The 14,073-nt window shown below is 49.6% G+C and overlaps 1 non-coding gene across 1 annotated transcript; it reads right to left on the bottom strand.

Moving 5' to 3' along the window:
- Positions 1–1,971: 1,971 nt before the first annotated feature.
- On the bottom strand, positions 1,972–2,072 carry LOC117453234 (small nucleolar RNA U13). The gene has a single exon (XR_004552877.1). It is a non-coding gene; the product is annotated as a small nucleolar RNA U13 (small nucleolar RNA).
- Positions 2,073–14,073: the final 12,001 nt, after the last annotated feature.

Below are 14,073 nucleotides of genomic sequence, written 5' to 3'. Positions count from 1 at the left end.
GCTGTGCGTGTCTGTCCGTCTGCCGCTGTGGCTGGATTTGCTGCTGCTGCTGCCGCTGCTGCCGCTGGAGCCGTTGCGGCTTCACCGCTGGCTGGAGCCAGCTGACGTGCTGGCGGATGTCCTCCGCTTGCTCCGATGCCGCCTTCATGGACTCGACCATGGCCAGGAACTGGGGTCCGAACAGCCCGTCCGAGCTGATCGGAGCGTCCAGCAGAACATTCCTGGCTGGCTCTGTCACCGCTGCCTGCTGCAACCAAAGGTGGCGCTGGATCTGAGTCATCCAGGCCGTGATTCTAGCCTGGGAGACTGCCACGGCTGCGCACAGCGTGAGTGCCGTGCTGGCCGCCTTAGCGAACTCCTCTGCCTCCTCCGGAGCTACGGTGGTGGACCGTTCGACCAACGTCACCACCGAGTTGGTCAGCAACGCGATGTTGTTCGCTGCTGCCGACGCCTGGAACGCACACTGGTGCGCCCGGTCAGCCTGGCGGGCGACATACTGGTCTTTGGGGGTGGCCAACATAGGGCGCCGTCCGGCGACCAAGTTGGCCTGTCTAACCCCGAAAAACGCCGTTAAGCTCGGTTCCAGAGCGGGTGTGGTTGGAAAAACCTCGTCCGTGAACCCCTCCACCTTAGTGAAGGGAACAAAGGTGGCCACCGGAGCCCTTAAGGTCCTCGGGTTCGCCGCTGTCCCTTCCTGGTAACGCCTAATGGCGGAGAAGCGCGGCCAGATCGGGTCACTCCTGCCCGTCTGAACCCGGGAAAATACTCCGGCCATGTCATCCAGGGCCACCCTCTCCCATCCTCGGGGAACGGGGAGGCCTCTGCATGCTGCTGCTTTGCCGATTATCTCCGGCAGCTCCAGCATAATACCACCCAACGCCGGCAGCGCCGTGGACACGGAGAAGGGGACCACGTGCTCGGCCGCCACCTCTGACTCTCGCTCCGACCCTGTCTCCCCCGTCCGGGGAAGAGGGGGAAGGGGAGAGCCGTAAGGCGAGCCATGGAGGGAGACGGGGTAGGAGTCGTCCGACTCCTGCCCCCCACTCGCCTCCAGAAACAGGTTGTTGTCCCTGTTCTGGATGGGCCAGTCGTCCTCCTCACCCGCAGCAGCTAGAGTGTCCGCCCTTTGCTTCCTGTCGGATGATGGGAGACGCACACAGTGAGAACATGCGATCTGCTGGCTGAGAGCCGCGTCCGCGTGCTCTGGCCCCAGGCAGGATGCGCATATCGGGTGCAAATCATAGCTCATGATATATCCTGTATTGCACGAAGGACACATGCGGATACGATCATTGCTGCTCATGATTCTTTCTCGTGCTTCAGTACTGCTGGTTGTTGAAGAAAAGAGGGGGCAGATTGCCGGGCCACCTTCCTATTTATACCGGAAGGAGGCCCGAGGGTGGGGCCCACCTGGCGGGTGGGCGTGGACTACAAGTGTTTCAGTGCTGCGTGGGGGCGCAGAGGGATAACCCAATAGCGATATAGCCATATACGAAATAGAACTGCAGTAGACAAAAGGCGTTGCTATAGCGACACGTCATGTTTGCTTACACGCAAAATCAATAGCGCGAAAAGGGGTGGGGTCAATATGACCCGCTTGGCGGTAATAGGTATAAATGCCAATTCTTTTGCCGATTTCTTCAATCTGACTTCATATTGACAATTTTTAACAACATAGGGTGCTACATAACACACTTTCAGGAAAAGTCACGGACTGGGACACTTTAATATGTTATTGAAAAAAAGTTACATACAATAAAAAACAGCTCTGGGTCAAATTGACCCCGTTGGAAGTTCTAGTGTTAAACAGGTGAGAAGTTAATGTACACATTATTTTCAACAGAAGACAAAAGCAGCGTTTTCTTATTTCTCAGTGACAAGGTGCTCGACATGGATCACCTGGATGAAATTATGACATTACATTTAGTTTCCAACACTAGCAGTTTGCTGTTGTTGTGACTCCTGGGTCAGGATCAGAAGGGCTGAGGCGCAGAGCGTAACAAGGGGAGGGCTGCACCTGTCACGGATGGACCATGAACGCACCATTCATCACTTTCATGAACCAGAAAGATCACAGTGTGAACCTGCCCTGAGGCTCTCTGTCCCTCCTCTCCATCTCTCTGACGCTGAGGCGCTAAAGCGCGTGATACCGGTCTGAGTCTCTGTACTCCTCGTAGGAATCGTTTTGTCAGAGGGTGACTAAACCCTGTGCTGATCCCAAAACCTCCATGGCATGAAGAAATGGCAGCAGCATATGTTTTTGTTGTGCTATAGACCAAATTCCTGTCCAGCAACAGCTGGAGGAATGATAGCACGTGAGGCAGGGGACACGCAACGGGGTCCACGCCTTTTCCTACACACCAACGCTGGAACGCTGTCCATTTGGCTGTGTACAACGCCCTGGTGGACGCGGCTCTAGATCCCTGAATAGTACTCACAACATCTTGAGAGAGGCCGAGCCCCTCTAAGTGTTCCCGTTCAGGGGCCATGCCCACAAACGTTGGCCTAACACTGGGTGACCGCTGATTGCTCCCTCCGCCTGGGAGAGAGCATCCCCCCGCCACGGAATTTCCCACGGTCTCCTCTGACAGCATCCTCTGTATGCAGGGAAACCAGGACGCTCCCGTGCGCTCCGGGGCTATTAAGACCGCTATCAGTCGCTCCTCCTGCACTCGGTCCAGGAACCGAGGGATCAGAGGGACTGGTGGGAAAGCGTATAGTAACACCCTGGGCCAAGGTCTGTGTGCGAACGCGTCCACCCCTAGAGGGGGGTGATCCTGCCTTCTCAGGGAGAACCAGAGAGCACATTGCGCGTTCCCGCGTGCAGCAAACAGATCTACCTCCGCTCTCCCGAACCTGCTCCACACTTGGGAGACCAGCTCGGGGTGGAGGCTCCAGTCCCCTTGTCGAGGACCTCCTCTGGACATGAGGTCTGCCCCTCTGTTCAGCTCGCCGGGAATATATACTGCTCTGATCGAGAGTATGTGTGTGCACGCCCAGCACAACAGCCGTCTGGCTGTGTTCAGCAGCTGCTCTGATCGTACACCTCCCTGACGATTTATGTAGGCTGCCGCCGTCTTGTTGTCTGTTCGAATCAACACATGATGATTCCACAGCAACGGGGCGAAGTGCTGGATTACTCTCCATACGGCGAGTAATTCCAGCGTGTTTATATGAAGGGACATGTGAGGCGGCCACTGTCCCCCCACTGCCTGCAACATGCATGTTCCCCCCCACCCCGAGAGCGATGCGTCCGTAAACACCGAGGTGGACAGGACGTGGGGATTTTTCCAGTAGGTCAGATCCAAACCTATGGATAGAGGAATGCACACCCTGCGTCTCCTCTGACACACGGGGTCGATGCGCAGGCGAATAAACCACCTCTGAAGTCTCCTCATGTGAAGGAGACCCAGGGGAATCACCACGTGACCAGCTGACATCATGCCCAACAGCTGCCTCACGGAAAGGGCTGTCACCACCCTGCCGGGTGTGACGCGCCTGAGGAGAGCTGTCAAATTATCCACTCTCCGCTGTGAGAGTCGTGCTCTCATGCGGGCTGAGTTGAATTCCATTCCCAGATACATGATGATCTGGGAGGGAAGAGGACAGCTCTTCTCCCAATTGATTATGAAACCCAGGCTTGACAGGTGAGATACGAGTTGTACCGTCTGTAAAGCAGCTTCCTCTCTGGAGCGAGCCAGCAACAGCAGGTCGTCCAGATAAAATAACACTCTCATCCCTCCTCTGCGTAGCGGCTCCAGCGCCGCCTCTACACACTTTGAAAAAGTGCGTGGAGCCAGGGAATATCCGAACGGCAGTCGATTGAACTGGTACGCTATTCCCTGGAATGAAAATCGCAGGAATTTCCTGTGTTTGGGATGATGGTTATGTGGAAGTAAGCATCCTTTAGGTCTATGGAAATGCACCAATCTCCCTGGTGAACACACTCCATTACCTGTTTGATTGTCAGCATGTGAAACGGCCTTTTCTGTATCACTTTGTTGAATGCTGACAGATCTAGGATGGGTCTCATCCCCCCGGTCTTTTTTGGGATAAGAAAATAACGGGAGTAAAACCCCTGATTTTCTTCCCCTTGCGGAACCCTGGAGATTGCTCTTTTTAACAGGAGTTTCCGCAGCTCTGACTGGAGCGCAAGACACTGTTCTTGGGATGACAGAAGTGTTTCCTGAATCCCCTCGAACTGCGGGGGGGGGGGGTAAGGCAAATTGCAGAGAGTAACCTCTGCCGATCAGCCTGCTCATCCATCCGTCCATTAAACATAACATCCACATCCACTCTGAGCATCGCGCTGAAAGCGGGCGTACCTGTTTTTGTTGTGCTGTGGTAGTCATGGTGACAAGCCATGCCAGAGCCCTTGTCGCTGTTGCTTGTGAAGCAACCCAAGGGGGGCCCCGCCCTAAAGGGCTGTGCAGGGGTCTCCACACGCTGCATCACACACCGACTCTCATCCTGTCTCTGTTTAGGAGAAGGCTCATAAACAGGACCCTGAGGTGGATTTATGCTCCAACTCGCAGAGGTGTGTGCAGTGCTTTTCACCTCGTGCGTAATAGCCGCGCTAGGCTTAATACGACTGTATTGTTGTTGTAGGCACAACTGAGACAGAGGAAAACCGTGCTGCTTGTTACCCGAAAGGATAGAAGCGGCCGATTTATATGTCAAGCCCTGCTGTCTTATAACCGACTGGCTAAATACCGCAGGCTTATACAGCGAGCCTAGCTGTTTGCTAAACGACAGATTAGAAACCGCTGGCTCAAAACGGCGAGTCCCTCTGTCTATTAACTGACAGGTTAAAAGCAGAGGGATTAAGCAACAAATCCTGCTGCCTTTTAATCAATGGATTAATGGCAGCCGGCCTGACTAGTGTGGGGGATACGTGAGACACAGTTGCTACAGACACACTGTTGAGATTTGAATCATTTATATTATAATTATAATATTGATAATTCTCTCTTCCCACATAACCCCCCCAAAGAGTCATCTTCGGTTCTGCTTCCTTGGAGGTTCACTCGGAGGAGCAGACCAGGAGCGGGGATTCTTCCTTCCCCTCCGGCTCGTCGCCTGCAGATCCTGTCTCTGCGGCGGAGGAGCGGAGACCTGGGACGGAGCCCCTGCAGCTGCCGAAGGGCGATTCTGATGCCGTTTCCATTCTCGCCGCTGTCCGCGCTGCCCCCGTTGAGACTGTTGCGGGGGATGCGGGGGCTGTTGTGGCTGCCGCTGCTGTCGCTGAGGCCGTTTGTCTCTAAGCCAGCTAGCGTGACACCTTATGTCATCTGCCTGCTCTGCCGCAGATTTCATAGTCTCCACCATGGTGTGGAACTGTGGTCCAAATAGTCCGTCCGGACTGATTGGAGCCTCCAGCAGATCCTTTCCTGCACCCTCCAGTATATTCCCCTGCTGTAGCCAGAGATACCGGTGGACCTGTGTCGCCCATGCCGCAATCCGCGCCTGCGAGACTGCGACTGCTGCGCACAGTGTAAGTGCAGGACTGGCCGCCTTCCCTATCTCCTCAGCCTCCACTGAGGACATAGTTTTTGACCGCTCGGACATTTCCACCATGGAGTTTGACAGCAACGCTATATTGTTCGCCGCCGCTGACGGCTGAAACGCACACTGGTGCATTCTGTCCGTCTGTCGGGCGACAAACCGATCTTTGGTGGCAGCCAGCATGGGTTGCCGTCCGGTAACTGCGCTGGCCTGCCTATCCCCAAAGAACGCTGTGAGGTTCGGCTCTGGAGGAGGCACGGTCGGGAAACCTACATCCGTGAATCCCACCACTCTAGTGAGGGGCACGTATGTCCCTATCGGAGCCCTCATTGAAAGCGTGGCCAGACCGGGTCACTCCTTACCCTGTGTACTCGGGAGAACACCCCGGACATGTCATCCGGAGGCGAGCTCTCCTGAGCTAGGGGAACGGGGAGATTTCTCCAGGCGGCCGCCTTGGATATAATCTCCGGAAGTTCCAGGAGAATCCCGCCAATCGACGGCAATGCCGTGTTGGCGGAGATAGGGATCACGGGGTCATACACCGGACCTACACCGGGTCCCCTACCTGTCTCCTCCGTCCGGAGGGGAGAGATAATGGGGGACTCCTCACCCGGTGATCCCTGAATGGAGGGGACGTAGTCGTCCGACTCGTGCCCGCCATTCGGATCCAGGAAATCAAGGGCTTTGTCCCCGCAGTACTCCTCCTGGACAGGCCAATCGTCCTTGGCACCTGCAGCAGCGAGAGCGTCCGCTCTCTGCTGTCTGAGGGCCAGCGGCAGCCGGGCACAATGCGAGCATGATACCCCGGGAGTGAGAGCAGTGTTCGCATGCTCTATTCCCAGGCAGGACTCACACTGTGAGTGCCTGTCAAAGCTCATAATGTAGCCCGACCCGCATACGAGGCAATCCCTAACGCAACCTTGACTTTCCTGCCCAGTCTCCATCTTACCAGAAAAACAAAGCTTTTTAGGAGGAATGTTTGTTTTTCAGTAAGTAGCTCTTAAAAGAACTGGTTTTGCCTGTCAATGCTTCTGCAACGGAGTGCTGAAGAAAAGTAGGAGTGGATTGTAGGGCCTACTTCCTATTTATACGGAAGTGAGCCTGGAGGTGGGGCCCACGTCATAGGTGGGCGTGGAATAAGTCTGTCAGTGCTGCACACGTGCAGTGGGGATTACCCAATAGCGATAGCCTTAGAGGGCGAAGCCTTATACGATATAGAACACAGGGAAAAGGACCAGACAATATACCAAGAGGAAAACACCCAAAACAAGACATACAAAACGTGACATAACACAATAATCGTAACACTGCTCCCCCCACATCTACAGGTGAAAATTACTTTAGCGACACATTCATCGCAAGAAGTGTAGCAAAAGTCAAGGCCGCAGATTCGTCGATTTATACTGCCACAGAGCAGATTCGTGAAGTTGTAATGACTGATTTGAGAGGTTGTAATAACCAAGTTGCAGTTGAAATGGAAAATATATTAAAAAAAGTGAACATTTCATCACTAAGTTCATTTTTCTCCTACAAGCTACAACACTTTTTTTTTTTGTGACTTCAAATTTGGTTCACAGATAGGCCTACATGGATATTTTATACAAGTGTAAATGTATGCACACAAGCTCAGATTATTTTTCTGCAAGTTCTCACATTGTACTCTACAAGTGCTCACATCAGGTTTTACAAGCTCTCGCATTTTGCACCATACCTACCTTCATATTCCAGTGCTCTGAACATAATGTTCCTCCACATGTTGAGGTTCCAGTGCAAGTGGGCCTGAAGGTGAAGGACACTCATGGCAGGCCTCCTGGCAGCTGCTGTTTGGCATTGGCAGAGGAGATTTGTCACATTTTTCATGGACGCACCCCACATACTCAGCTCTCCTGCTGTTCCCACAAATGCATGTTCCTTACAAATGTGGCACCATGGGTAATTAAACAGGCTTTCCAACGGTAAACAATGTATTGCCAAGAAGCATTGTTACAACAAAGAAATAGTCTACCAAACACAAATGTCCTTACTTACGAATTTTGTGAAAGTTTGGACGGAATCATTATTGTGTGTTGTTTTCAAACTAATAATTGCATCTTTTGTGTCTTGGTAATTGTGAAAATAAGGGTTTTTGGTAACAGGTAAAGCATTACTGTTTTGTCTATTTCCCTCGGGTCATCACTATGAACACAGGTTCCCTATGATGAAGCATATTTGAGCAAAATTATTATGACAAAATTACATTGTCATACAACTGCACGCTCAATATTGTTTAGAGCAGGGGTGTCCAAACTACGGCCCGGGTCCCAAATGTGCCCCGCGGACCATTTTGAATCGGCCCTCACTCAGCAAATTAAAAAAGTATAATGACTTAAGTATAATAAACTTCTGCTTGTCTTATATTGTAATTCTTATATATAAATGTTCAAATATATTACACAGTAGTGTTAATAGGCCCAATTTTCAAATAAATTCAGTCAATTAAAGTTGAAAACATGTTCTAACAAATCTAAAAAATCCCAATAACTTATTTCCATAAATTGAAATATACCCTCCATATTTCCTCTAAAAGCAATCTGAGGCCCCTGTTTTTAAGGAATGAGCTGCCAACACAACAAATGAAACCCTCTGGAGAGCTGTGATAGAGGCTGTTTTTTCTAAAAGCATTTTCAAGTATCAATAATAATTTACCTACATTGGATTGACTTTTCCAACTTATAACAGAATTTATGAGGTAATAAACCTCTAGTGAGTGGCCCACCCCTTCTTATATATTTTTCTGTATGTGGCCCTCGGTGAAAAAAGTTTTGACAGCCCTGGTGTAGGGGGAAACGTATTCTCTTCCAGATCACAGTTGTAGTTTTGACATGGTTAACATTGGTATATACAAAAACGCAACAAAACTACATATAATTAAATTACAAATCCGACCTTCTCATAATGCACATTTGATACGTCAAAATCAAAGGCCATCTGGGTGAAAATAACAAAGTGGCTCAGTCTGCCAATGTTAGCATTACAACTCCATCCTCAGTGTAGCCTCCAGCAGATCTTCTGCTGCAGAACCTTTCTTATACCTTTCCAATACAGCATGAATTCAGGAACCTTTCACATCCCTCTAACTGTGTGTCTGGTGACGAACTAAAGATAGCAGTAGTTGGATGTAGTTTTGATTCCCTCAAAACCGTGGGAAGTAACAGGCCTGGGCATTAATTGCCAGCAATGGAAATGTCAGGTGCTTTAACTGTCGTCACAGATGGTAACTGTAAAAAAAAAGAAAAGCAATGTGGGGGCACCGGATCTGCTGATAGCTCCATTTAAATGGCCTGTGAACACAGGCCTCTAATTACCGCACTACTCTTCCAACGCAGAGAATAAACGCCCACCAACTGCCACTGCTGCTAAAGCAAAGAGGAAGACAGTGGGAGTTATATCAGCATGACATACAGAGTTAAAGCAGTCACTCAACAAATGTCTGCTGTCTGTGCAGAGGCAACAGTGCCACAAAGCAGATTAGTGGATTGGAGAGGTGAAAAATAAAAAGGTGGCTCTCTTTTAACATGTCTAGATCACCATGGAAACTTATGCTGCAGACATAACCGGAGCCAGGTTATGTTCATTTCAGATTGAAATAATGCTTTTCACTAGGTAGTTCTCATTTTAGTCAATAGTCTATCTATGAGCAGCACAGACTCTCTGTTTATGGAATAAACATTATTATTATTATTATTATTATTATTACTATTATTATAAATAGATAAAGTAATGACTATAATACACTATAATATCAATATCTCATGTTTTAAGTTTCTTATTAATTCTGTTAGGAAAGGACATGCCTGAAACGTAGGGTATGGCAACCCATGTTATATAAGCACAGCGGAGCCCTCTACTGGACTCTATTGGTACTCCCCTCAATCCTATCTATGCACGCATTCTTTCACTGAGACTCATACCCGTAGCCGGACCCCTGGGCGGGCCTACCTGAATGCGCACACATGTTTCATGTGGAACTACTTGAGCAGGTCTCTCTTGAAAAAGAGATCAATGATCTCAATGGGATTTATCTGTATAAATAAAGGTTTGAAATGAAATCCACTGCATAGAGGCGGCCCTGCCCATTCACTGCTATCCCTTTACTTTCTCTTTTAGCTGAGCAGCATAGGCAGCAGGGCTCCACAAGTAGAGGGCTCCGCTGTGCTTATATAACATGGGTTACCATACATAACCCTACGTTATATCTCTCACAGGCTCCGCCCTCTACTGGACGCTATGGGTGCAGGGGGCTGAGCCCGACGTATACCCGCTCTGCTGTCCCGCGAGAGTACTGCTCCATCCCCCTGTTTCAGACCGGCTTTCTGTTTAGCAGCCGCTGCGCCTCCCTCACCTCTCCCTCGGCCAACGCCAAGGAGAGAAGAAAAAGAGGCTGCGGCGGGCCGGGCACACCCTAACGCGCTTACCCCGTGGAGGTGTGCCATAATGTAGATAATTTCCTCCCCCTGTCTTATGGCAGGGGAAAGGAAAAACCTCCAGCCCCTCTGGGCCCATGTGCATGTTACGTCCCCCGGGGCCCGTGAAACATAAGCACATTACGTCAGGGGAGGGGGTCGGATGCCCACTGACCCACAGCCCCCCTCTCTCTCCTCACCAGTCCTGCATTGCTCCAGCAAGCACAGACGATGAAACGGAGCCAGACATGTCCAAGAGATAAAACTTAATGAAGGGACCTGGTGTTGACCAAGATGCCGCCGTGCATATGTCCTCCACACTTACGCCATTAAATAAGGCTGTTGATACAGCCATGGCTCGTGTAGAGTGTGCACGGACTCCCGTGGGGAAGGTCTTCCCCAGGCGTTTCTTGGACAAAGCTTTTCCAGTTACCCCACCGGCGAAACACACAAACAGCTGTTCTGTGAGTCTAAGGGCAGCCGTGCGCACTAACATGCCAGCGCACGCTCCGGGCAAAGGAGGTGCAATTTAGCCTCCCTCGCCCCACTATGGGGAGGAGATTGAAACCCCCCAACTGAATGGCCCTCGACCTGAACGTACTCCTTAGGCTCTTGGGCACAAAGGAGGGGTTCGGTCTGAGTGTCGCCCCGCTCTGGTCACCCCGGATGTTTTAACAACTCGGGTGCACTGATAGAGCAGTTAACTCAGACACTGTTTTGGCTGACGTTAAGGCAAGTAGCAACGCTGTCTTCCACGACAGTGCTTTCAGGGAGGAGAGCTCCAGAGGCTCAAATGGTCCCGTGACCAGAGTCTCGAGCACCAGCGGCAGGTCCCACTGCGGGGCAGAGGCACGCACCACTGGGCGCTGCCTGCTGACCGCTCGCAAAAACCGCGACATCAGTGGCTGGGCAAAAACTGCCTTGTCGCCAAATCCCTCATGACGGGACGAGATGGCTGCTGCATACACCTTCACTGTGGAATGAGCAAGCCCTTTGTCCACCAACAACTGTAAGTACGACAAAATGGAACCCAATTTACAAGATAGGGACTCTATTTTTTTAACTGTGTCATCTCCGAGTACCACAGCGCCCCTACGCGATTCGGCGCTACTAGGATGATTGACAGACGCTCCCGCCTCACTCTCCCCAAGAGAGGGAGGATGAGACGTAACGGTGAGGGGGGGATGGTCACCATCCGCCGTTTCTGTCTCTTGAGATCTAAACACAGGCTGGAGAACCACCTCTGCAGGCGGTGCATATGCAGTAACCCCAGCGGGACCACAACGTGAGCCGCTGCCATGAGACCCAGGCTCTGCATAACAGTTAAAGCCGTCACTGTTGCCCCCTGTCACAGTCTGCAAACTACCTGTAGCAAGGATGCCTGTCTGCTCTCTGACAGGGTGGCACTTAGCCTGCCTGCATCGAGCACCACTCCCAAATACAATACCTGTTGTTGAGGCATGGGGGTGCTCTTCTTCCAATTGACCGCAAATCCTAACTCGGGTAGATGTAGGATCAATTGAGCCATATGACACAATGCCCGTTCCCTGGAGCTGGCCATAACTATGAGGTCGTCTAGGTAAAAGAATATGCCCCGACTGCGTAGCGGCTGAAGTGCCACCTCCACGCACTTATTGAACGTGCGTGAGGACAGGGAGTAGCCGAACGGCAGCCTGTTGTACTCATAGGCCACCCCCTGGAAGGCAAAACGTAAATACTTTCTGTGTTTCGGAGCAATTCCGACATGAAAGTAGGCGTCCTTCAGGTCGATGGTTGTAAACCAATCACCTGGCTGCACCAGTTCCAATAACCGTTTCACAGTCATCATCTGGAACGTTTTGCGTACAATGTGAAGATTCAGACCACGGAGATCCAGAATGGGCCTGAATTCGCCTGTTTTCTTGGGCACCAGAAAATACAGAGAATGATGCCCCCTCTCTCTGTCCCATGTGCGCACAACAGATACCACCTGTTTTCGCACTAAAGTCTGAACCTCTGTTGAGAGAAAGCCTATCTCCCTTTGGGATGATAGCTTCGCCTCTGTTATGCCTGTACACGGGGGAGGGGTGCTGGAAAACTGGAGTGAGTAACCCTGTTTCAGCGTCCTGTCCATCCACTCCGTTAGCATGCATCTGTGTTTCCACTTTCCGTAGCACTGTGTCAGGGGATGTGCCATTAATTGTGGGGCCCCAGCAATAAAGCTGTGATATTCCCTGATGACCCGTCCCGCCGCAAAATCTCCCGTGAAGGGAGCATTTGCCCATGGGGGGTCGACACGGAAAGAGCCGACTCTCTACTGAGGTCCTTGAACACAGCATGGCGCATTCCCTCGGGAGCGTGCGCTCCGCCAAGATGTTTTCACCCGAATAGTGAAAAACATCAAGCGGAGCCTGCTTTACTTTACCCCGAGCTTGAATATTTTATCGAGATACTCAAGCATCTCTCGGTCACCCGGCAGCGGGGGCAGGGGCCTTCTCCCCTCTGCCCACCCAGCTGCCTGCGGAAGCAGATGCCGATGGAGGCAGGTTAGCTGTGTAATATGGGAATCATCATAGGATGAAAAAAAAAAAATTGGGTTTTACAATTTATGTAAACACATATGTCCAAGGCACACCTTTAGAATTATTAGGATAAATAAAAACAGGTTTGAAATCATTCCAATGTATACTATAGGACAGTAAACCAAAAATATCGTTTCAAACTGGAGAGATTAAAAAATATGCATAAATGTTAACTAGGTAAAATAAGATATAAATGAACAACAAAAATAAAATAAGTTACATTGATTTGTTATTGGCTATGGTAGGTTATCGGTTATGTTCACATACTTATTTGATTATTAAAATGCAAACCGATCTTTTTCATATGGGTGTTTTAGAGTTGTACCCCCTAGATCAGATCTCTAGTAATTGGGCGCTCAAAGTGCACCAGATTGAAGCATTTTACTTTCAAATGTTACAACATTGAAAAAGAAAATGTCCAACGAGGCGTTCTGGGGCAGCAAAGACAGGTATTTTCTGTGTTCGAGTTTTACTCGCTACAGGGTGCACTTTGAGGGTTTGTGACTCTGCAGACCGTTTACATGCAGAAAAACCTTCATAACACACAAGGGGACGGTGATAACCGGAAAAGCATGACATGGGACATTTAACATAGCTGTTTCAACAGTCACATTAAAACAGTTACTAAATCTGCTATCACTTTAAAATTATATCTAGGATTAAAAGAATAATGTCACAGCAGGATTTTTTAAAAACTTGTCCATACTATAATCTGCAGTAGACTGGACTAATGGTGTCTTTACAGGTTTCACTAAAAGATCTGCTAAATTATGAACCATCCAAAACTCTCAGGTCTTCAGGGACTGGTCAGCTTTCTGTCCCCAGAGTCAGAACTAAACATGGAGAAGTTCAGTTATTATGCTCCAAATGTCTGGAACAAACTCCCAGAAATCTGCTGGTCTGCTGCAACTGTTACTACTTTAAATCTAGATCTAGTTATCTACAAACAGTGACTTCCTATACTACAAAATGATTAGATGTCTGTTCAGGTAATTGTTTATAAAAAAGCACATAATGAATTAGAGAATGCCTTGTTTACATAATATAACATTTCAGACAACGTGAAACGCAAAAAATGTTTACCTTACTATTACTTAAGATTTTCACCCTATTCACGGGGGTGTTTGACCCTTACTTGCATTTTGAAATCTGAAAGGCTGTATTCTTAACTCGGAACACTCTGCTTTGCTAAACAGGGTGGGGTTAATTGATGCTAAAGGTATGGTTAAAGCAATTGTGTGGAATGTTAAAATGTGAATTTTCCCCAAAAGTACATATTTCCTACTTAGCATTTGTTCACCATAAAACATATATCAAAACATTCTCCACAGTTATCCAGCAAATAACAGAAAATGGCAGCCGGGTCACTTTAGACTCAAGGGGATCATGTCCATGTGCTGAAAAACTGGTCATGTATGCAATCTTTTTTGTTTAATAGCTGGAAACAAACACCTACTGAGTGTGGGGGAGGGGCAGCCCCTGGTTATAATGTTTCTGGGGACTGTCATGAGTTTGGGCGAGACAGAAGGAGATTTTAACTGTTATGAGGAGGAAGACAACGCCTA

Source organism: Pseudochaenichthys georgianus, chromosome 9 (genome assembly GCF_902827115.2).
Source record: "Pseudochaenichthys georgianus chromosome 9, fPseGeo1.2, whole genome shotgun sequence".
In the NCBI taxonomy this organism is placed as follows: Eukaryota; Metazoa; Chordata; class Actinopteri; order Perciformes; family Channichthyidae; genus Pseudochaenichthys; species Pseudochaenichthys georgianus.
Note: the sequence above shows the minus strand (reverse complement) of the source record. Positions and strands in the feature narration are given on the sequence as shown.